This window comes from Crinia signifera, chromosome 1, assembly GCF_055691185.1.
Source record: "Crinia signifera chromosome 1, ASM5569118v1, whole genome shotgun sequence".
NCBI classification, from domain to species: Eukaryota; Metazoa; Chordata; class Amphibia; order Anura; family Myobatrachidae; genus Crinia; species Crinia signifera.
In genome coordinates, this window is record NC_139217.1 from 132,286,190 (window position 1) to 132,309,209 (window position 23,020).

The window sequence follows — 23,020 nt, forward strand, 5'->3', positions numbered from 1 at the left end:
GTCGCAAGGATCCATCCTTCTTAGAAACGAAGAAAAACCCTGCACTCAAGGGAGACCTTGACGGTCGGATGAAACCCTTGGCTAGGTTTTCTTGTATGTAGGTATTCATGGCTTGAGTCTCTGGCCCGGACAAGGAATATAATCGGGCTTTGGGATACTGTGCATCGGGATGTAGCTCGATAGCGCAGTCGTATAGGCGATGGGGAGGTAGGACGTCCGCTTCGCCTTTAGAAAAGACGTCTGCGAAGTCTGCATAAGCAATCGGTACCCCTTCCAAAGGAACCATTGCCCCCAATACTGGCCGCTCAAGGCAGTTAATTGAGCAATGATTGCTCCATCGCACAATCTCTCCTGTCTGCCAATCAACCTGTGGGTTATGTACTCTAAGCCAGGGATGACCCAGTACGAGAGGAATTGCTTCACAAGAAATTAATAAAAAGGATATGATCTCAGAATGCAAAATGCCGATACGTAAAGATACCAGTGGGGTTTGATGCAGAACCACCTCATTGGCTAATGGACTGCCATCTAAGCCTCGCATAATTATAGACTTTTCCAGAGGTAACCGCGGAATACCCAGCTTCTCAGCAAACTGGATGTCTAAAAAATTTCCTGCTGCACCGCTGTCCATGAAGGCTGTTACTGACATCTTGGTCTTCTCTACTTGAATCTCAGCAGAAACTAATAGAGCATTGTGAGGGGTGAAAAGTTGAGAACCAAAGTGAATTCCCTCAGTATTCACTTGGTTTTGGCGTTTCCCAACTTATTGGGACAGTTGCGCAGATAGTGCCCCCTATTTCCACAATAAATACATAAGCCGGTACTCATCCTGCGGGCTCTCTCATCTGGAGAGATACGGGATGCACCCACCTGCATTGGCTCCTCCTCGTCTTCCGAGGGCACATAACCAAGGGAAGTGGGTCTAAGACCTGACCCCCTCTCAGATCTCCGTTCCTTGAGGTGTCGATCAATTTTGATGGACAGTTCCATCAATTTATCCAATGTCTCTGGGGCAGGATACTGCATAAGACTATCCTTAACGGCTTCCGAAAGCCCCAGCCGGAACTGGCTGCGTAGTGCTGGGTCGTTCCAGTCGCAGTCATTTGACCATCAGCGGAACTCCATGTAATATGCTTCTGCAGGATTTCGACCCTGTTTGAGAGCACGCAAATGACTCTCGGCAGACACTTCTCTGTCCGGGTCGTCGTACAGGAGCCCTAGTGATTTAAAGAAAGCATCAACTGAGCGCAGAGCGGGATCCTCAGGTTTTAACCCGAACGCCCAAGTTTGGGGATCTCCTTGTAATAAGGAAATAATTAAGCCTATCTGCTGTTGTTCTGACCCGGAAGACCGGGATCGAAGCCTAAAGTAGAGTTCTCTTTAAAATTAAAAAAATCTTTCCGGTTCCCTGAAAACCGGTCGGGGAGATTCACCTTAGGTTCTAATGACGGCTGAAGAATTCCCCGTGCCCCATCCTCCTGGGACTTAACCCTTAGGGATAAATTCTGCACCATCTGTGTCAAGCCTTGCAGCTGACTGGTGAATGCCTGCACCTGACCCTCAGGAGTAGGGTTCATACTGATAAAGAAACCACAAGGGAGAAATAACAACAACAAATGACCACATACAAGGCACTATTAGTTATTTTTTTCCGTTTTTAATCACGTCATTGTGGAGCCTGCCGACGTTTCGGTCCTACAGGACCATTCTCAAGGCAGTTTAAATCCAGTGCAACAACAAAACAGCATACAGATGGGGCACTTCCCATCCTGGCTGGCGGATTGCCAGAATGTCCCCGCTGGCAACCCGCCAGCAGCCTCGCCAGCGTATATACTGAGACGCGCGTGCGCCAGCGCGACGGAAACCCTGTCCGTCTCCGCCTCAGGAAGACGGACAAGGTTAGGGAGGGTTAGGGGGGGTGCGGGCAGGCGGCGGGGACCCCGGGTTACCGCCGGCAAGCCGGCGTGGACCCGGGGGAACGGATGGAAGCGCCGTCGGAAGGGGACGCGCGCGCCTCTCGTGCGCGCGCGTCCCCTTCTCGCCATCGCCATGGCGCTGGCGGGGGATGGCGGCTGGCGACGCCAGCGCCATCCCCTGCCAAGATGGGACCTGCACTATCTGTAGGTAGGGTAACAGGGACAGGGAGCTGGTGCCTGGTGCCCTGCTTTATAGGGAGTGAACACTCCCCCCGCCTAGTGCGTTCCACAGTTCCGGGTGGGACTGGAAGTGCGTCGCCGCGATGGGACACACTGGACCACAACCATGTTTATGTCCTGCAATACATAAACCTCCTGCAATAGGAGGTATTAGCACCCTTTGGGTTCAGTAGTAAGGGATAATTGCTGCAGTTTATTAGTTAATCTTTTGTGCTATTATAGAGTGTAACAGATTATAACAAATTATAATATAACAGTATATCAGTTTAACTACTCAATATTTTCTGCAGAGAGTCTGTCTGTATATGACCGTAATGAGCATGCTTGGGTAACAGTACCAACCTCCATTCCACACTTTATCAACAAGGGTACTTTAAATCGGGCAAACTTTTCAGGCACCTTTATTAGTACAGCAGCTGTAATAAGAGGCTCATTTCCTCCACTCCTCCATCGATGCAGGAGTCTCTTTATCTCCCTGGCTTCAAATCTATGCACTTTTATCTTCACTCTTATGCTGGGTACATAACACGATGACAAGGGTCCAATCCCATCAATCTAGATCCAATTCCGACCGATTGGATACAGATTGTGTGTCCTGTGTGTACTTTTCTGTCCTGGTGTGGACCGATGCCGATCCGATACGCGGTCCCTCGGGATGGTCGTTCGTTATTCAGATCCTACCTGCAGCAGGTCCTGCCACCCACGTCATCGTGAGCGGGGGGGTCACCTCAGCACAGGACCACTCTCATTGGCTCTAAACACTTTGAATCCATCAATTGTGTTCAGCGCCACTTAGGCACAGCTCCCTGCTGCTTGCCTCACAATACTGCTACTGTATTCATTAAATATTTTTACTTCACCAACCTCCAGGATAAAAAATTCAAGTATTCAACCACCAGACCCCTCCTCTCTAAGGGATACTGGCACTGTATTACTTATAATAAGGTACTTTAGAGTGAAATTCAATTGCTGGTGAAAGAAACAAATTTTCATTGCCACAACTTTTAAACACTAGTAACGGCAGCCCATCTCACACCAAGACGAATGCATTCACCCGCAACTGAATTTACCTGTAAGATTAAAAAGTAGCCATTCATCTCTGCAAATAATGTTTATTGATTGACTGTTACAATGATCACATTGTTAATATGCCAAACATTAATCCTTTTCATGTACATAAGTAAAGAAGAAAAAGCAAGTATTTTTGTATCTGGACCAAACCATTTTTTCAGTCAAGGAGAGCAAATATATTTATATTCTTTCAGTGCATCGTAAATTCTAGAAAAGGTCAACACATGAAAAGGTTTAACTTTTTTGGTGTCATTGTCAACACCTGACAGGGGCGTAACTAATGTCTTCTGGGCCCCATAGCAAAATCTTTGAAAGGCCCCCCCCCCCCAGGTGTCGCGGAGAGTGCAGGGGAGAGATATGGGGGGGGGGGAAAAGGTGGAGGGAGGAGAGAGAGGGGGTCTAGGGAAGAAGAGAGAGAGCAGGGAAGAGAAAGAAGAGGTGGGGTGGCGACGGAGAGCAAGGGTTAAAGCCCCAATCTGATCCTCTCCCCTCCATGACCACAATACAGGCTGCCCTTTGTTTCCCCCACACACCACCCTTAATTATACATGGTGCTATATACCTGCAGCTTTGCGGGCGGGTCCCCTCGTCAGCGCCGGGACTTTCTGTCGTCAGCGCCGGGTTTCACACGCTGCAGCTTGTCTCCAGCTCTGCTACAGAAATCATCTTCTGTAGGCAGTTCTTGCTCCCGCGCACAGCATTGGCATGGCAACAGTGGCGCAAGTCCTGTGTCGCTGGTTTAACGCTGGGGCTGGTCACTTGATAGTGACGTTTAGTTGAGCCCCGGCAAGCGGCAGCATCATAGAGGGGAGGGGGTGAAGGATGGAGGCTGGATCCGCTGGACCACCTCCCCCTTCATTAAGCAAATCATCGGCATAGACGGGGGAGGAGGGAGGGGGCATGGGACGGCACAGCAGACACTGCTGTACGGATGAAGGGGAACTAACCCTTCCCGTTCAGCACTACGTAAATAGAAGTAAAGGGTGCAGGGGATTGCCTGCTGGGTCCTCGGGCCCCCCAAGGGCCCGGGCCCCATAGCAGCTGCACCCCCTGCACCCTCCATAGTTACGCCACTGACACCTGAGCATGTGGATGAGAATTGTTGTAAGCATCCCTTGCAGATATAGTACCTCACTCTGCTGCCGCTGGGCTCCTCACACTTTCCCATTCCCAATCACAGTTCACATGGTTGGTGTAGTATGAAAAGGGGAAGAAAAAATGGAAAAATAAATTATGAAAAACTCATGCCGTTCTTTTTATGTGTCAATCTATTGCTAGTGTAGATTTTTGATCGTATTCACCCTATGTATGTCAACCATAAGGTGTTGACCTATTGACTTCTGACCTAGGCATTGTCTGTCTGCCATCTGGATACCTCCTGCCTTGTGGGACAGAACCAAGACATCGTCTCTCAAAAAAAGCTCTTTAGCTGATGTATGTATCTCTTCTCTGTTTTGATAATGTATCATTCTGCTCTTTGATGTGACATAATACTGTTTTCACTGTTTTCACCATAATAGTTTTCAGATGTACTAATCTTTCTAGATGTCATATGCATTGATAAACAATACAGAGGTACCACTTAATTACATTAAATGCAAAGAGCTTATAATATTAAATAGTTCCATTTTTTTTAATGAAAACTATTTTATTACAAATAAATTTGGTATTCAAAATTGTAAATTAGATTCATAACTGATGGCAAATTAACACATCAGAAAACAGATATCGCATACTTGCATTCCCCCCGAATGGCCGGGAGGCTTCTGAAAATACTAAGGCACACCCAGCTTCTAGAAGGCAGGCAAGTTTCTCATGTGAAAAATGATAAATGGATAAAATACAAACAAATAAGGTGTAATAACATGATGAAACAAGTGTTACCTTGAAACAGACTAGCGAAAGAAGCTCAGGGGGCCCCACAACTTAAAATGAATTCTACTACCTACATACTATATACATTTATATGTGTTACCAAGAATTGTGCCTTGTTCAATTTGCAGTCAGCAAACGCAAAAACCCTACTTAAAAACAATCAGGGACAGGCGGGAAGGGTGCTTACCTTGGTCGAAGGAGATTCTTGACTTCAAGTGTACATACAAATATAAAATATAGTATATGTAGAGCAGGGCCCTAGACTGCAAACCACAAACACATATAGGCCCTGATTCAAGATCATTCGGAAGTGGCCAAATTCAGCCCCTTTCCAATGCTGGGGGTTCTGCGCATGCGTTAGAGCGTATTTGCACATGTACAGACCTGGCAACGAATGGCTTTGGCGTTACACACTCAGTGGATTGTTTCTTGTGGGGAGGGAGGGACAGGGGTGGAAACAGGGTTTGTCCATGGGAACACTCAGCGTTTTATGGATGTCCCCATGAAAATGCTGGGAACGCAGGTGGGCCAGTGCCTGCCGAGTTTGGGGTTAAAGGACATCAGCACCCGCCCCCTCTTTGGTGGACAGCAAAGGAAATAAACATCAGTCAGCAACCTTCAAATGATTTCTCCCACTATTAAACACATCCCCTCGCATGGTACACAGTACAGGTTAGACATGGAAAGAGAAGAGAAGGATTCGCTTTTTTGCTGGCGCACTGAAGATAAAGAATTAATTCAAAATAAAATATACCTTTTAATTATATTGTGAATAAAACTGTTTATGTGAAATATATGCCACATAAACATTTTTTTAACAAACATTGACCAATGAAGTTATATTAAAAAAGAGGTTATACAGGTTGTATGGAGGCATAACTACAAATTTGTTAGCCCCACAGAAAAATCTTGAAAGGGCAACCCTAACCCTAGCTTTTGTCACTAAAATGCCCCTTAGGGGCAGGAGGGAAAGAGGAATGAGAGAGAAATACAGCATCAGGGGATGAGAGAGGAACAAGTTAGAGAGGGTGGGAGAGACAAAGAGTGTCAGGGATAGAGAAAAAAAGAAGAGCAAGAGTCACTACTTGATTAAAGCACAGGAGAGGGGTGGAGGCATGGATTGACAGATTAATGGATGATGGGGGGTTTGGACAGATGGGGACATGGGAAGATTGATGGATGTACAAAGCACCATATGGGGGCATAGACAGATGGAAGGGAGGGGGCATAAATGGACAGAGAGATGGTCAGGAAGGGGCATAAACGGACAGATGGAAGGGCGGGAGGGAGTATAGATGGACAGACGGGAGTGAGGGGAATAGACCATCAAATGGATGGGAGGGTATAGATGGACAGATGGGAGGGGCACAGATGAATGAAAGGACAGGAGGGGCCTAGACAGACTGATGGATGGGAAGGGGCATAGACTGACAGATAGATGTACAGGAGGGATTGAGCATAGATTGGTAGCTAGATGGATGGGAAGGAGCATAGATGGACAAACGGGAGGGACATAGAAGGTTGGGATGAGACATTGACATACAGATAAGCAGACAGAGATGCATATGGGGTATAGACAAATGGATGGGAGGAGACACAGATGGGAGGTGGCATAAACAGACAGATAATGAATGGATGACTAGGAGTGAGGGGTCATGGACAGACAGATGGATGGACGGACGTGAGGGGCAAGGATGGACAAAAAGGAGGGGACATAGTTGGGAGGAGATTACAGTGTAGATGGACAGATCGGAGGGGCACAGATGGAGGACATGAGGTAGCACAGACAGGAAGCAGATAATGGACAGATGGATGGAATGGAGGGAGACAAACAGAATGGAGGGGGCATAGATGAGTAGACAGGCGCGGGCATAGATAGACAAAAGGTAGAAGGCATAGATGGGAAGGGTATATATGGATAGATTGGAGAGACACAGATGGACAAATTGCCGGGGGAGGGGGACATAGATGAATAGACAGATGGGAGCAAGGGGGCAAAGACATATGCTGTATTATAATTTTATGTGCCCCCCTTATATATTTTATGTTAAGCACACACACATCACTCCCCCCTTCCACCTCCACGTATCTGTAATGATCATGAATCTGATCCATAATTATATGCTATATTATATACTCACTGTTTTTTTAATGTCAGTCAAGACTACAGGACCAGCAGCAGTGTTGTTCTCAGCATGCAGCACTGTCTACTTGCAGAGGCTGGAGCCAGCCGCATCCAGCAAATTCAAAAGAGCCAGGGACAGCTGGCCGGGGGCAGTGACCTCTTCTCCCTGAAAGGGTCTCTGCCATGGTTCCTGATCACTGGCTGTAGGCACCTGGGGAAAAAGAGGTGGAACATTGCTACCACTGCTGCTCTATATAAATATAATCATGCATCAATATTACTATAAGTATGCTATGTTATTGTTATAACAATTATTTGTAAAGTTATTTTTGTCCTACATAAAAATTTTCGGTACTTATGTAATATCTGGGCTCCCGTTTTTCTTATGAGACCGCGTCCGCTCGCCACGCTTCGGGTACGGTGGCTCGCTGCGCTCGCCACACTATATAAAATCAACTCCATGCGTAGTTGGATAGTAGGGGTATGAAAAAATGGGGTGCATTTAACATGGGAGCCCAGATAATACATAAGTACCAATTTTTCTTATAAACTTGTGCCTGATTGAAAAATAAGTCAGGAATCACTGTCCTTGCACACGCCAATTACCGCTGCTGGCACATTCTGTAGTTACTGGCATGATGTCCCTGTGTCGCAGTCCTATGTGGCTGCCTGTCATCCAGCGCTCTTCGCAATGTGCAAGGGACATGGCTGCTGCCATGGCACCCAGCATCACCTGGCCTCTGGACACCTGTCCACTGACTCTAGTAGGTAAATACTGTGCAAACAGTAGCCAATGAGCAGCCTTCTGGGAGGATGTAAGTAGGCCTCCCAGAATCCTCTTTTTCCTTGAACAAACTTGTCAGTCTCCTGCAAGTTCTTTAGCGTCAGCTCCCAATTCTCCATGCTTGCTCCAGAGATCCGGTTACCTGTGTCCTGCTGTTACCTGCCTTCCTGGTTATTCTTCTGTTGCCAGAGACCTCCACTACTACCATCTCCAGTGTGCTACAGTCTTATGTGACCAGTCCAGGATCACCTACCCAGGCTCCGAATACCATTGATTCCGAGGCCACACCATCGAATCTCAGACTGATCCTATCATCAGCTTCCAAGCCACACTATCACTTCCAAAACTCAACCTAACATCGGCTCACAGGCCACACCATCAGTTCCCAAACCGACCCTGACACCATTGGTTCCCAGACCAACCCTGATCTCATCTTGTCTCAGACCGACCCTGATAACGTTGACCTCCACGTCAACTCTTCCATCATCAGTTTCCAGTCCAAGTCCCTCAACATTGGAAAATCCCAGCGTCTGCAGTACCATTTACTATCGGATCCACCTTCAATGGTCTTAGCACTCTAACGTTAGTCCAGCATCACTATCTCTGAACATCTTTGAGTACCCCTACAGTTCACACAGTGATACCCAGACAGACCTGCTTATCAGGCGCAGCAAAGATCATTTTCCCTTTTGGAGGTCACTGGTGAAGACAACTGGTGAGTTAGACTCTGCATATCTGTCTTTGGTATCTACGGATTCCCTGCATCCTCCAATGGCTCACCTAGGTCACTAATGGGAACACAACAAGACCAGCCTGTGACAGACAGGAGTTGATTGGTTGATACAGTGCTTTGGGGCAGATCTACTATACCTTTAAGAGCGATAAAATGGATAGAGATAAACTACCAACCAATAAGCCCCCCATTTTTTTAATCACAGCCTGCTACATTGTAGTAAGGAGCTGGTCGACTAGTACTTTATCATTATCCATTGTATCATTTTCCATTGTAGCAGTGTATCAATTAAGCCATCTCTTTACTAAAGGTCTATTTTGATTTTCAGTCCATTTTGAGGTGAATTTGAGGTGATTTAGTGATGCATTTGACCAGGACCTGATTAAAGTAAAGCTTCCAGGTTCCCTAGGCTAATACATATGTAACTCCCTTGTAAGGCTGCTAAACACATGTGTATGGACACTCTTGGACACACCATTCATACTGCCCATGTGTATGTAATGAAGGTTATACAATTGGGATGTAGGATCTAATGCAGGCGTGTTCAAACTATGGCCCTCCAGCTAATGTGAAACTACAAGTCCCACCATGCCTTGCCACAGTTTTGCTATTAGGTAATTCTAAAACTATTGCAAGGCATGCTGGGATGTGTAGTTTCAAAACAGCTGGAGGGCCATAGTTTGGACATGCCTGATCTATTGTTTGTGGCATGTAAATGAGAGTTTGGCTTTAAGCTGCCCTGCTAGTGCTTTTGCAGTGTACATAAAGTAATGGTTCAATTGACACAGCCATCTGGCAGCCACCTTAAGAGCTTTACCCCCCCCCCCCCCCACAGTACAACAGGGCAGGTGATAGCTGACAAGCATGAAATAAATGAGTCCTTAATTTTATTCTTTGGCTGCCACCTGCAAGGCGACCCCCCTCCCCCCAATGCTGGTGCCCTAGGCTGCAGCCTAATCCACCTACTGATTAATCAGGCACTGCATTTGACAATCAGACATTTTCCTATAGACATCAATAGGAACAGCTCATTTAATAACAGTCAATTTGAAAAATAGAATCACAATAGAACCAAAAATCACCACTTTCAATAGAACCATCAGAAACATGAAATTGTCTGAAACTTCATTATGATGAAAAATGTAAGTAAAGCAGGTGGGGCACTCTAGCTGAAAAATTCATGGCTTATAAAGGCACAGGAATGCTTTAAAAAATCAAGGATATGCAAATGAGCTCAGGAATGAAGGTGTTTATGGGTAAAGCATCGACTTGTTTTGCAAAAAGAAATGGTTTGGTATGATTTTGTACATTTTTAGACCATTTTCAGTCTGTTTTGAGTCCATTTTGTGTTTATATTTGGTTCTGTTGAGGGTGAAAAACACATTGAAGATATTGTTCAGATCTTGGTTCTATTCTAGCTCATAATAAAGGTACCCAAAATCGAATTTTAGTAAATATACCCACAAGGCTTTGTACATCTACCCAATAATCTCACTCCAGAGGCAGGAGAAATATTATCCCCGTTATGTACTGTGCGTTTGGGGCTGTAATCATGAAAGCACAAGGACTTTCATTGATCTTGTTCGTTTCCATGGGAAAATGTATTTATTTATTAGCAGTTTCTTCTATAGCGCATACATATTCTGCATTGCTTTACAGAGTATAGTTGAACATTCACATCAGTCCCTGCCCCAGTGGAGCTTACAATCTATATTCCCTACCACACATGTACACGCACACACAGACATTCTAGGATTAATTTTGTTGGAAGCCAATAGACCTACCAGTATATTTTTAGATTGTGGGAGGAAACTGGAGTACCCGGAAGAAACCCACGCAAACCGGGGAAACAAACTCTGCACAGTTAGGGCAATGGTGGGTATCGAACCCATGACCTTAGCACTGCGAGGCAGTAATGCTAACCATTACACTGTCTGTGATGCCCTGTAAAAATTATCCTGGAAAATGATGGTCAAATGAGAGTTTAATACCATCTTTTACTATAAAAATGGAGAGCGGGTAATGAATTCTCTTCATACAGTATATGATCATTGATGGCAATAAAGTTTCTTAAAAAACAATGTAGACACACATGTTAGCTATTCTTTTCTTTATACATATACAAAATAACTTTAAACATTTGTTCCAAACAATTAAGACGGGCATACTGAGTTAGCTCATTCAATTGTTCTTTATTGTGTCGGAACTTAAAGTGCTCATTGATTTACAATACGTATTATTCAAGTTTAGTTTATTTTAGTTTATAAATATATTACTGAACATATATGGTAAAAAAAAAAACATCTGATTTACATATGTTGGGAAAAAATAAAGCTAAATTCTTAGAGGTACAGACGATTAATTTGTACTGTCTTTATTTTGTCATTACTCAAAGCAAAGTTTTTTTTATTTTTGTAACGGTTAAACATCTGCTTCCTCCAAAGCACTGTGATAGACCAAAACTGTTTTTAAAGCTCCAGAGTTCTGAATTACAGTATAGTAATTGAAAAAGCATATTATGGCAAAACTTCAAAATAATTTTTTGCATGCATGAACATCCTTGCTTTTGAACAAAAACAAAAGAAATTAAATGAAAAGGGAAGTCTGTGAATCAAATGAAATACTGTAAGTGAGAGAACAGAACATATTATTTTAGCTTTTGGTTGTGTTTGTGTGTATCTCATTGTGCATTTGTGACATTTGCAGATGGTCCATGTATGCTTACAGAACTTTAATTTAATGTTGGACAAGAGAAAAGGAAACAGTAAAAAGATCCATACTGTATATCTGTAGTTAATGGAATGGCAGTAGGATCCTAAAGTTGATAGTTATCTAGCAGATGGATTTCTATCTAGAAGTCAGTGTCGAAAGCATAATAATTAAAGACATTTAGGGAACTTTTAACACAAATCTTCAAGCTTTTATTTTAAACAAAATGTAATACAATTCTTCACATGTTCTTCACATCTGTAAATGCAAACCAAGTGATAGCACATGATTTAATATACAATACAACCTGGTTACATTGTACTTTAAAGGACAGTACATTTAGGGGGGGTATTTTTGGTGGAAACAGCATATTTTCCCCCTAAAAAAAAATAAAATTGATTTTTTTCTCGCCAGTCTAAAGCATTCCACCTGTTTACTCATTTTGTTTGCCTCACCTGTGTAAAGTCAAACATTTAGACGTTTTTTGTCTAATTGTCTAAACCAGGCATTCCCAACCACGGTCCTCAAGGCACACTAACAGTGCAGGTTTTAGTGATATGCAGGCTTGAGCACAGGTGACTTAATTAGTACCTTAGTGATTCTGATTAAACCATCTGTGCTGAAGCCTGGATATCACTAAAACCTGTACTGTTGGTGTGCCTTGAGGACCGTGGTTGGGAATGCCTGGTCTAAACTCTGTAATGTTAATCTGATTTATCCTATTCAATGTCAAACTACAATATCTAAATGGATTCAACAGTTTTAAGTCAATTTCTAGACAATGTGAATTAGACATTTTTGTTTTCTGTCGGGACTAGTGTACAATACATTAAAATGTTAATATATATATATATATATATATATATATATATATATATATATATATGTGCAGTCGTGGGGGCGGCACTCCAATCGACTAGATGGCTAAATCCAATAAGCTGGAATAATGTGGTGCCCTCCTTCGTGGCAGGGTATCCCCTACCACCATATGCAGTAGTATGGGGTGGATGGAGGCACTCACAAATAATGACACTGTAGGCAACTTTATCACCAACATTTCGGAACCTCTTGGTCTCTTTATCAAATTGAAAACCAAACGTATATAATTATATAATCAATAAAGCATCAAAAAAATTGTGGCCCATAGTCCAGACCAATCCAAATTTAAAACTTACCTCCACCAGGCGTTTGCCAGGCTATAGGTGTGGTAACAATTTGAGAGATGTACTTGATAAAATGGATATTGGTTCCCGTACAGATGATTTGCTTTTGGAGAAAACTGGTTGTATACGATGTACGTGTACAGCATGCTGCTTCCTTATACCTGTAAACAAGTTTTTTCATCCTTTGTCTGGAAAACAATACACTATTAGATACAGGTTGACTTGTAATACCCGGTTTATCATTTATCAAATTATATGGCCGGAAAATGCAATAGAAAGGTTACAGGATGTTCTAACCTTTACTGATTTGGAGTTGTTAATCAGGGAGTCCACGATAGGTGAGGATATTGATGTGGATCTACTAGCAACCATGGTTCTTGGCTACATAAATTGTAGCATAGAGAGCGTCACTGTTAAACGCAGGATTAGAACTTTTGCAAATAACAAGCCCTGGTGGAATTCTACGATACGTTCACTAATAAAAATGAGAGATAACGCCTTTAAAATAGGTGATAGTGAGGCTTATAAAACAGCTAGGACCAATTTAAGGATAGGGATCAGGCAGGCCAAGAGAGAATTTTCAGGTAGGATGGAAGCCAGATTCAGAGAATGCCACGATTCTAAAGATATGTGGCAGGGGTTGCAGGAGATTACTAACTACAAGCCAAAAAAAACAGAGCCCTTAGACGCAAATAGAATCCTGGTGGAAGATCTAAATGATTTTTATACCAGATTTGATAAAAGCAACATGTCCACTGCAAGCATGATTACAAATAGACCAGATGAAGTACAAATTGTACTAGACGAGTTGGAAGTCAGGAAGTGCCTGCAGGGTGTTGCCCTGGGGAAGGCAGCTGGCCCGGATGGGATACCAGGGAAGGTCCTTAGAGGGTGTAGTGAGCAGTTGGCATGGATCTTTACATTGCTGTTTAATTGTTCGTTACAGACTTGTGTTGTCCCGAAATGTCTCAAAGCTATGACGATTATCCCAATACCAAAGAAAAATCCCCCGAAGGGTCTGGATGATTATCGTCCCATCGCCTTAACATCATTGGTGATGAAATGCTTTGAGCGTTTGGTTTTAGGACACATTAAGTCTCATTTTACTGCAAATTTTGACCCATTCCAGTTTGCCTATAGAGAAAACAGGTCTACGGATGATGCGATTCTGCTGGTTCTGCACCAGACGCTGGGCCATCTTGAAAAGAGGGACTCCTATGTCAGAATTTTATTTGTGGATTTTAGTTCTGCTTTTAATACTATAATTCCTACTTCGTTAGTTTCCAAACTTTTTAATTTGGGGTTAAATGGGTACCTGTGTAATTGGATCCTACAATTTTTAGTGAATAGACCACAGGTAGTGAAGCTCGGAAATCATATCTCCGGCGAGGTCATGGTTAGTACAGGCGTACCACAGGGCTGTGTCCTGAGCCCGTTGTTATATTCTTTGTTCACGCATGATTGCGTGTCAACTTCAGAATCCGTGCAGATGGTGAAGTTTGCGGACGACACCGCTGTGGTTGGCCTGATAACAAATGACGACGAGGTAGCGTATAGGTCTGAGGTTTGCAGACTGTTTAAATGGAGTAGGCAAAATTGTCTGCACCTTAACACAAATAAGACCAAGGAGATGAGAATAGATTTTAGGCGAGGTTGTGGTAGGCCAATACTTCCCATTTTTATTGAGAATAAGCCTATTGAGGAGGTGCAGGTTTTTAAATTTTTGGGGCTACTCATTTCAAATGATCTTACGTGGTCGCTAAACTCTACCACGGTGGTTAAGAAAGCTCAGCAACGGCTTTTCTTTTTGAGAAAACTTAAAGCTGTATGCTCCGACATTAACACACTAACTAGATTCTATAGAGGCATTGTGGAGAGTGTCTTAACTTATGGAATCATAGTTTGGTTCGGGAGCTGCACCGTGGCTGAGAGGACCGCGTTAGATCGTGTGATTAAAATTGCAGGCAAAATTATAGGGGTGTCTTTACCATGCGCCCATGACTTATATAAAAATAGATTGCTAAAGAAGGCAAATTGTATTTTAGCAGATCCTAGCCATCCAGAATACAAGGCTTTTGAAGTTTTGCCATCACAAAAACGATATCGCAGTATTTCGGCACGTACAAAACGTATGACAAATAGTTTCTTTCCCACTGCTGTTCGTATGCTAAATGCTGTTAAGTGACATGGGAATTGCCCTAAATGTTTTTCCTTTGTGTAGGTTTTTGTGTTTAAGTTTTGTTGACGGTGCATTGTTGTGATGTATTGTTAATAACAATAAAGTATTCTTATCTATGCCCGTGTGGCCTCTCGTACATCGGAAAAACTGAACTGGCCTTTAAAGAACAAATGGCGACCCACAGGTCCTCAATTAAGGCTGCCCTGTTGTCTGGTACTAGTGACCAGCCAAATGCACGCCACTTCGCTGAAGCCAGACATGGTCTTTTTACTTTAAAATATTGTATGATAGACCATGTGCCAACGTGTAAGCTGGTTAGCAATCATGGTTTAAAGCTCTTGCAAAATGAGGCACGCTGGATAGCATGACTTGGGACATTGATACCCAAGGGTTTGAATGAGCAATCCGGTATCCAATCATTATTATTATAGATCTGACCATTGTGCCCCAGTATTCTGACTAACTTTGTGGCATTTTTGTATACAGTATATGTATGCAAGTATTTATTTTGTTATATTTGCATTTTGCGCATAATACCATATATGTTGTTAGACTAGTGATTGTGTGTATACTGTATGTAACCATGGGGTAGATTTATTATAGTGGAGACAGCGCATCAGTTATAGTGGAGACAGCTATACTGATGCGCCGTCTCCTTTCCCCCCGGCCGGCTGACTGCGCAGGTGCGGGATCTCGCTACTCTAACGAGATCCCCAGCGCAGCTCAGAGCCAGCAGCAGGGACAGCGATGTCCCTGCTGTGGGCATAGGGCATCGCTGCCTGCAGCTGTTGAAGTCAATAGCTGCAGGCGGCAGAACGGTCAGCGATGCTGAATGTTCATAAATTAGACAGGAGGCAGGCACACAGTATGAAATATCGTAGTTGCGCTCTGCCTCCTGCCCTGCACTGCCACACCACACAGCAGGTGTCATAGATCAGGGGAAGTGCTATCCCCTGCCTTAACGCACGGGATAGCGCATATTCCCCTGAGCGACACATCATAAATCTACCCCATATATCTAGGTCTATTCTCTGTTTTTGTGATTGTTTGTTTATTATTGTAGGTATGGTGATGGGTGCACTACACGTCACAGATTGACGGCCACCAGCAGCCGCATACTGATGACATCATTCTGCTGCCGGGAAGTGGGGGTCCGCTCCGACACAGCGTTCACAGTGGTGAATATAAGGTAAGAGCCTCACTCTGTATATTTTTTCCTGATGAAAATGCCTAATAAATAGGCATTGAAATGTTGATAACAAGCCTGTTGTCCTGCCTAGTTCTTTCGTTGAGTGCCGCACCATCCGAAAATTATATATATATATCTGAAATTTGTATATAAGCTATTGTATGCTCGACCCCCAGAATGGAGGCCCAGCCTGGAGGGCACTGCATCTATTTTTATTGCTATTATTGTTGCACACTTGGAGTGCCACCGCACACCCCACTATATATATATATATATATATATATATATATATATATATATATATATTTATATATAATATATATAAATAAATATATATATATATATATATATATATATATATATATATATATATATATATATATATATATATATATATATATATATAGTGGTAGAGATGTGACCCACTCGGGGTGAAGCATCACACGGCACTCCAAGGATTTTCAAGTGAATTCAAAATGGTATTTATTGCAACAGTTTCGAGGCTGCTTGGCCCCTTCGTCAGGCTTACATCAAGAATAGTGAAAACAGTGTTTAAGGTGCTTACCTTATAGTGTAGGAGAGGCCCCAGGTGATCCGGGATCAGCTGCATTAGCAGACGCCAGCATCAGAGGTGGCCGGAAGCCGGGCCGACGCCCGGAGACTCACTTCCTGTTGCTGGACTATCCCTGGTTGGCTGCAGCGTCAACGCGTCCCGTTGCCATGCAAACACTGTTTTCACTATTCTTGATGTAAGCCAGACGAAGGGGCCAAGCAGCCTCAAAACTGTTGCAATAAATACCATTTTGAATTCACTTGAAAATCCTTGGAGTGCCGTGTGATGCTTCACCCCGAGTGGGTCACATCTCTACCACTATCTACTGCCTACAAAGGCACCCAGGTTTTTGATTCCAGGACAGCGGAGTGCCGGGTCGACACCACTTTATATATATATATATATATATATATATATATATATATATATATAGCAGTTGTACGGCCCGGCACTCAGCTTGCTTTGTCAGGGTTGAAATGCTCGAGGTGCCTTCATGTGACTTGTAGTCCAAGATAAAGTACCAACAAATAGAAGCGGCACAGAAGTATGTCTTTATTCCGACATGTGGATATTTCACCCGTGGTCAGGGTGAAATATCCCGAAACATGTCGGAATAAAGACATACCTTTTGAAATCGAACAGCCTCGTGAGTGCCGCTTCTATTTGTTGCTTCAGACCTGCACTCCCCGCAGTAGTTATCTTTCACATAGGTGCCTCCTGGTAGCATACACATGGACCAATACAGACAAGCAGTGGCACTCCACGGTTTAAATGGTGCAAAAGTTTAAACTGTTGCACTATTTAAACCGTGGAGTGCTGCTGTTTGTCTGTATTGGTCCATATATATTTATATATAGATATATATATATCTATATATATATATTGTAACACTGTAGGGGCCAACAGCAGCTGAGTAATCACACCAGTCCAGGTACAACTGGCCGCAACCAGTTTTATTTCAGCAGAAAACAAAATAAACATAAAAGAAAATACCTTGCCTGTCCGGCACTAACTATACACAGGGTGCTCCTAACTGTCACTAAAGAAAAATACAAAGTTTCCCAGTCAACACTGGGTGGCTCACTTGTAAAAGGCAGGTTTGCTTCTCACACAAAGACTCTGCAATCTCCCAGGCAATCCTCTCCCACTGTTCACTCTGGCAGCCTTTTTACAGCTTGCTTGCTGATTAGCCCTCTGTGAGGCAAAACACCTGTTTCTAAAAGGTGTAGGACAAGAACCTGGGACAAATATACCTGCCCTCAAACACTACTCCAGTGTTCTTGTCACATATCCCCCTCCCCTGTTTCGACCTAGGGGCCGGAACACTTGTAGCCCCCAAACAGAAGGTGCGGGACAATGCATCTGCATTGGCCAACTGTGAACCTGGTCTATGTTCGACCTTAAACTTGAAATCCTGTAATGCTAGAAACCATCTGGTTACCCGAGCATTCTGACCTCTGTTTACATGCATCCATTTTAAAGGGGCGTGATCTGTCACTAGCCTGAACTGTCTTCCCAAGAGGTAATACCTCAAGGTATCTAATGCCCATTTAATGGCCAAAACCTCCTTTTCCACAATGGCATACCTTTTTTCATGCTCATTGAGTTTACTACTCAAATAGATGATAGGGTGTTCATCCCCATCTCTGGTTTGGGACAACACAGCCCCTATCCCTACCTCTGAGGCATCTGTCTGTACAACAAATTCTTTAAAAAAATCTGGCGTTATCAGTACAGGTTGTGAACACAAAGCCACTTTTAACGCTTGGAACGCTTTTTCTGCATCAGGGTTCCATTTCATCGTATTTGACTGCTTCCCCTTGGTAAGGTCTGACAACGGCACTGCTGTGGCTGCCAAATTAGGAAAAAATCATCTGTAATACCCAGTTATTCCCAAAAAAGCCCTTACTTGTTTTTTATTCACTGGCCGAGGCCAGTTTTGAATAGCATCGATTTTATTTAATTGGGGCTTAATCAGACCTCTACCAATGGTGAAGCCCAAGTACTTAACCTCCTCCATTGCAAGGCAGCACTTCTTTGGGTTAGCAGTAAACCCTGCTTCTCTGATTGAGTCCAGTACTGCTTGTACTTTAACCAAATGGGACCCCCAGTCCGTACTGTGAATTACCACATCATCCAAATATGCAGCTGCATATTTTCTATGGGGCCTCAAAATTTTATCCATCGTCCGTTGAAAGGTTGCTGGAGCCCCATGCAACCCAAAAGGTAACATCTTATACTGAAACAGCCCCTCTGGCACCGAAAAGGCTGTTTTTTCTTTTGCGCTATCAGTTAGGGGTATCTGCCAGTAACCTTTAGTCAGGTCCAATGTGGTAAGAAACCTGGCTGTTCCCAGCCTTTCTATAAGCTCATCCACACGGGGCATGGGGTATGCGTCAAATTTGGACACCTCATTTAATTTACGAAAATCATTACAAAAGCGTATGCTACCATCTGGCTTCGGGATGAGAACTATAGGACTGGACCACTCACTGTTGGATTCCTCTATGACTCCTAGTTCTAACATGTTTTTAACTTCTTTAGAGACCGCTTCTCTCTGAGCTTCAGGAATCCTATATGGCTTTAAATGAACCCTGACCCCTGGTTCAGTGACAATGGGGTTTATTCTAGTTCATCCTTTCTGACAAAATCCTTCTTAGATGGACAAAACTATGTGCACTGCAGGGGGGCAGATGTAACATGTGCAGAGAGAATTAGATTTGGGTGAGTTATTTTGTTTCTGTGCAGGGAAAATACTGACTGCTTTATTTTACACTGCAATATAGATCTCACTTTGAAGAAAAACCCCACCCAAATCTAATTCTCTCTGCACAAGTTACATCTGCCCCACCCGCAGTGCACATGGTTTTGTCTATCTAAGAAGGATTTTGTCAGAAAGAATGAACTAGAATAACCCCCAATGTCATGTTTTATTATGGTCGTTTGGCCAGGCAGCTCTGAAAATATCTCCCTATTTTGGTTGAGAAAGTCTTTAACCTGATTGTTCTGATCAGCTGACAATGTCTCTGACACCCTCAGAGCGGGAAGCAACTGAGGTGAAGACGCCAAAGAGCAAGGCTCCGCTGACAGAGACAACCTATCTTTCCAGTGTTTGATTAAGTTAACATGGTAGATTTGTTCAGGTTTTCTCTTACCTGGTTGGTATACTTTATAATTGACCTCATTCACTTTTTCCAAAATCTCAAATGGTCCCTGCCATTTAGCTAGGAACTTGCTTTTCACAGTGGGCACCAACACAAGAACTCTATCCCCCGGAGCAAATTCCAGTATCTTGGCACTCCAGTTATATACCCTCTGTTGAGCACTTTGGGCTTGTTCCATGTGCTCTCTGACAATAGGTACCACGGTTGCAATCCTATCCTGCATTTGTGATACATGTATGTTCAACAACGCTTTTATAAGGGGTGGGGTGTCCTTCCCACGTCTCCTTGGCAATGTCCAACAGCCCTCTGGGGTGTCTACCATACAACAAATCAAACGGAGAAAACCCAGTAGAGGACTGCGGAACTTCTCTGATGGCCATCAACAAATAGGGCAACAAACAATCCCAGTTTTTCCCATCTTTGTCAATAACCTTTTTTAACATACTTTTTAACGTTTTATTAAATCTTTCCACCAACCCATCAGTTTGGGGATGGTAGATAGACGTCCTGAGGTGGGTGACCTTAAACAATTTGCACAATTCTTTCATGACCCTTGACATAAATGGAGTACCTTGGTCAGTCAAAATTTCTTTTGGTATTCCCACTCTACTGAAAACCTGCACCAGTTCCCTAGCTATTGCTTTGGTTGTGATAGTGCGTAAAAGGACAGCCTCAGGATATCGAGTGGCGTAGTCCATTATTACCAAAATATACTGATGGCCCCGAGAGGATTTTAACAAGGACCCCACAAGATCCATGGCTATTCTGTCAAATGGGTCCTCTATAATAGGCAAGGGAACTAGTGGGCTCCTGAAATGAGGTCTAGGGGCATGATACTGGCATTCAGGACAGGAAGAACAATATTCAGACACTTCTTTATACACCCCTGGCCAAAAGAACCTTTGTAAAACTCTTTCAGTGGTCTTTTCTGCCCCTAAATGTCCTGCTGTAACATGACTATGGGCTAAATCTAGTACCATTCTCCTATAAGGTTGGGGAACTACCAGCTGCTCCACCACTTCCTCACCCTTTTTGACAATGTGGTACAAAAGCTCATTACAAATAGCCATGTGGGGATAAGAAATCTTGGCACCTGGTACCACGGGTTCCCCATTTACAACCTTAACATTTTCTCTAGCTTTCAATAAAGTAGGGTCCTTTAACTGTTCAGACATAAACAAATCCTTCTTTACCTCCAGATCGGGCACTACTACGTCTCCGTTTCCAGCAAGAGGGTCCTCACTGGACTCTCCATCTGTCCCCTCCCCAGCCAAACTAGCAAAAGGTAAAGGTGTCAGAAGGTTCAAAGGACCCACATACATCCACAAAATCCTTGGCATTAACTACTGGCTCTTCACTTCTCCCATCTGTGGCTAAACGTGATTCCCACAGCTTCCAAAAATTAGGAAAATCCCTCCCTATTATGGCCTCATGCACCATAGAGGGGACCAGTCCTACTTTCACAATTGCTGACCCACAACAAGTTTCTATATGTACTTCAGCAGTGGCATAATGTTAAGTATCCCCATGTATACAAGTAACCCCAATAGGTATTTGCTGGACCTTTAAGGGATTCAATAATCCAGCTTTCACAAGGGTAACCAAACTTCCTGAGTCCAGCAAAGCCTCTACCCAGTTACCCTCTAATAACTCATCACACATTTGTCTTTCGAGTTTAGGAGAAGGCACCACAGTATAAGCTAATCTAGCAAAGAAAGACATTCTGCGATTTTCAAAGGCAGCATCACATTGCATGGGTTCCTGCGTAACTGGGCAATTACAACATGACCTGGCATACCACACCTGAAACATTTAATCACACGATTATCAACCAGTTTGGGCAGCATAGACCTTTCTAGTCCCATTGGCCTGTCTCCAGGGCCACTGTTTACAGTCTCTCCAGCCTCTCTTAACCGACCAGCAACATTTTCCCATGGAACAGTCTTACCAGTCTTCACTGAAGGGCGCTGTCGGGGATCTGTGGGGTGCTGGGTGGTCATCAGTAATTCCTCTGCCGCCAGATACCTCTCTACCACGTCCACTAACCGGTCAGCAGTATCCGGATTTCCATGGCTCACCCACTTGCGCAGGACCACAGACAAGGATCTCAAATAGCGGTCCATGACGACTCTTTCCACCATCTGGGGACCAGTTAATGTCTCTGGCTGTAACCATTTCTTGGTTAGCTGAATAAGGTCATGCATCTGTGAGCGAGGAGGCTTCTCCAGGGCATATACCCAGCCGTGCACCCGTTGGGCTCTTATGGACAGTGTGACTCCCAGGCGGGTTAGGATCTCAGTTTTTAACTTGTCATAGTCCCGAGCATCTGCAGGGCTTAAATCAAAGTATGCTTTCTGGGGCTCACCCGAGAGAAAAGGTGCTAGCAGACTGGCCCATTGTGCTTCCGGCCAGTTCTCACGCTCAGCAGTCCTTTTAAACGTGGTCAGATAGGCCTCCACATCATCAGTCTCTGTCATTTTCTGCAGGAAGTGACTGGCCCGGATAGAACTAGAGCTGGCTGGAGCACTGACGGCCACATCACCGGTCCATGTTGCCAAGCTTCGCACCACTTCGGTTAAGGCCTCTCTATCCTGATGCTGTTGCCTGCAAAGTGGTATGTACGTATGGCAGCTAAACCACCAGTACACCAATGTTTTTTGGCCCACATACATGTTAAGCTGCTAGAAAGAATGTTAAAGTGTTGATCAATATCAGCAGTTGTGGAACTACAAGGCCCAGCATTATGACCAATTTGAAAGTAGGAGCAGGCAATTTTTTGTGCTTGACCTTGCTGGGCTTTGTAGTTCCACAGCAGCACTTTACTTAGCATAACAATACAAGTGAACATTACAGTTTGAAAACATTGCCATGTATGTTTAAGATTGCATGTGGTCACACTTACCAGCTCTGGGTGGCGTTGCCGGACTATCGGTATCCGCGACGTGCATGCCAGGCAGGACCTCAGGGGGTATGATTCTTTTGAGCTTGACCTCATAGGACGTGTAGCAGACAGTGGTGGGGCTTCCTCCGCCAGTCTTGGTGGCCTCCTCCAACTCCATGGCCATTTTACTTTTGAGCTGTCTCTTGATGTCGTTGAACCTCTTCTTGACATTTCTGACCAGGCGCTTGTGCTGACTTACAGCGTTCACCGCCTGGGTGATGTCCTTCCACATAGCCCTTTTCCGCTGTGCAGTGCTCTTGTCGTGACTTTTCCCCAGTAACCGGTCAAACACGGTATGATAGCCAGGACAAGCGCAACATTTTCCTCGTAGCAGAATCTGACCTTTCGGCCACTTTTTGTGTGGCCAGCTTCTACCTC

At 43.9% G+C, this 23,020-nt stretch overlaps 1 long non-coding RNA gene across 1 annotated transcript; it reads left to right on the forward strand.

The window, feature by feature from the left end:
• The first annotated feature begins 4,175 nt into the window (after positions 1 to 4,175).
• LOC146026527 (uncharacterized) lies at positions 4,176 to 22,296 on the forward strand. The gene is made up of 3 exons (XR_014454482.1): positions 4,176 to 4,661; positions 15,859 to 15,984; positions 22,188 to 22,296. It is a non-coding gene; the product is annotated as an uncharacterized LOC146026527 (long non-coding RNA).
• Positions 22,297 to 23,020: the final 724 nt, after the last annotated feature.